The following is a 2,601-nucleotide window of genomic DNA, read 5'->3' on the forward strand; positions in this document are numbered from 1 at the left end:
GTACATTTTGTCCCAGATTTTTCTCATGTTCCAGATGAGAAAAGGAGGAGAGCCATGTGCTTAGGATACTCTTGAGGCCAGAGTTACTGTTGGTGTAAAAGCAGGCATTACTGAAAAGTCACTTTGACAAATAAGAAACGTAGTCACATGCTTCAAATATGATTCTTCCAAAGTCACCACCCCCAAACCCCCCGTGCTTTTTTTCTCCCTGGGGAACTGGTTACTAAGAGAAGCCCCAGACTGATATAAAGGAATTAAGTTCTCCAGGGGAATTGTATTGATGAACTCTAAGGGTCCCCCAATGAGTGGGATGGGGGGGAGTCAAGTTTTCCTGGCAGGCTCTGGCTGCGGAGGAGGTATCACCTCTAAGGTGGCAGGACGACATCTTCTGTTCTGCCTTTCAGAGTTCTGTCCTGACAGCTCCCTAGCCATAAGCAAGGGCACTCTGTGCTGTATCAAAGAGTAGGACAGGCAAAACGTGGGAGCAAGCCAGGAATTAAAAAAGTTGGTGAGGACAAACAGCTGTTCAGCTGCTGAGTTGCAAGCAGACTTAGGTATCACTGCCAGCAGAGGCAGGGGGGCTGTAGGGGTGCTCCAGGAAATAGGTCCTTTTGGCCCATGCACTGAAGAGCTGAAAACTTCCAGTGAATGCAGCAAGAAGAGCAGCCCTACCTGTTCAGGAGGTCAGAAGGGAGATGGATCCTGAGAAAACAACTGTTTAGGGTGCTGTGTCATGTACATGCTGGTTTTGTGCTTTAACCTACTCTGTATCAGCAAGTCTTGAAAGTAACTAGATTGTCACTAAAAATACCAGCCCTTAAGCTTTTAGATCCATCAAAATAATTACTACTGCAAGCCATAAATAGTATTGTAGTTACTGTAGGATAGTTGACATTGGCTGGAATTAGAAACTATGCTTTAGTACTTCTTACTGCTTTTTTCTTATAAAAAAATCCACGTACACACACGGGTCATGCACACAAAATGACATTAAACTCCCAGTGTGAGGATAGAAGCCTGACAAAGGGCAAGATTTCAGTGTGATTTCTCGAGATTCCTGAAATGTCTTTGAGATGATAAACCCTGTGAAGATCAGACAAAGACATCCATAAATAGAAAAGAATACTTCAAACTACACAGCTAATACTATGTTTTTCTTACAACAATCTATTGACAGACTGTACAACATACACATCACTGGTACATTATGGGAAGAGGGCAGGAACGTTTCTGTCGTAACTGATTTCCTACAGTATTATCCTGAGATTGCAGTGTCGTGAGTTAGGTGCATCATAAGCCTTTGATTGAAAACTCCCACTTTAAATATTCAGAGGGTTATTTTAGAGGGCATTCAGGCACTTTTAGTGATTTGAGTAGAAATTATGGTAACATTTTTGTTAAAGCTGGCCCTTGAGTGTGGAATTCGCAGGTACCGAGCTACTTCTGGTATGCTGTTCTTGGAAACTGGTCCTGTTCTCCAGAGTGCTAAATGCCTACAGTTTTCAGATACTGTTCCGTCCCTCGTTTGATCTTGTGTGGCTCTCCTGTATTGGAAATAATCTTTTGGGGTTTGGAGGGTTTGGTTAAGTTCAATACCATCTGATATCCACCCAAAGAACTTCTGGATGTCTCTGAAGTATGGTCTGGTTGTAGCTCACGAGAGCCCCAAGAGGAGGGAAAAAAAGCAGCGTCTGCAGCAGCAGTAGTGTCTGGCAGATTTGCCAAGAGATGCATTGACTCTGACATAAATTAACCAGATCTGCCTAGATCTGGAGCACTGACTGACCGTATTTATTAAAAACTGAAAAAAAACCCCAAACCTAAAACCAAAAAAAAACTTTGAGCTTCATAGTATATGTTCTCTGAGGACACCATCTAAAATTGTACATAATTGGGGAATTCAGATACACATTTACAGAGGCTCCAAACAGCAGCTACTTTAATTGTAAGCGCAGATCAAGAACACATCTTTCACAGTACCTAAAAAATAGCGATGTATGTAACATCAGAGGCTCTTCTCTTCCTAAATGGTACCAAAGAGAGCAGCTGCATATAAAGTGATTTGTTATAATACTGAACATTTACTACACTCATTTCTATCAATTTATTTTGTATATATAGACAGTTTTTATATGCATTTTTCTTAATTTCATAACTGTCATGAAATGTAATGAAGCTGCAAGTTAGTTTTAATGCTGATTAAGACTGGTGTTTGGCTGTTTGTTTTCTGCAGCAATTACTTGAATCTTGTTTCCATTAGGTAGTAAAGTCTGATAATGTTTACAGGATTGCTTGCTTTGTTTTTGGGGGAGTTTCCCCATCTTTCTTCCCATCCCCTGCCCCAAGAAACAGAGAGCACATGCTCAGCAGTCAAGCAGATGTGTTGGGGTTGAAGTATTGGGATCACCTTTATTGGCACCAAAGCATTAATGGTGACATGCAGATTCCCTTCCGTTTACATTGCTTAGCTGACAACTTACATGCTTAACATGTTCCTCTCTAATTTCCCCTGTCCCTTAACCTGTTGCTATCAGCCAGCTTTATTGTGAGAAACTTCAATCTTCCTGAGCGACAATTTACAATCATAAAAATACCACAGAA

Source organism: Pygoscelis adeliae, unplaced genomic scaffold, assembly GCF_000699105.1.
Source record: "Pygoscelis adeliae isolate BGI_AS28 unplaced genomic scaffold, ASM69910v1 Scaffold14, whole genome shotgun sequence".
Lineage (NCBI taxonomy): Eukaryota > Metazoa > Chordata > Aves > Sphenisciformes > Spheniscidae > Pygoscelis > Pygoscelis adeliae.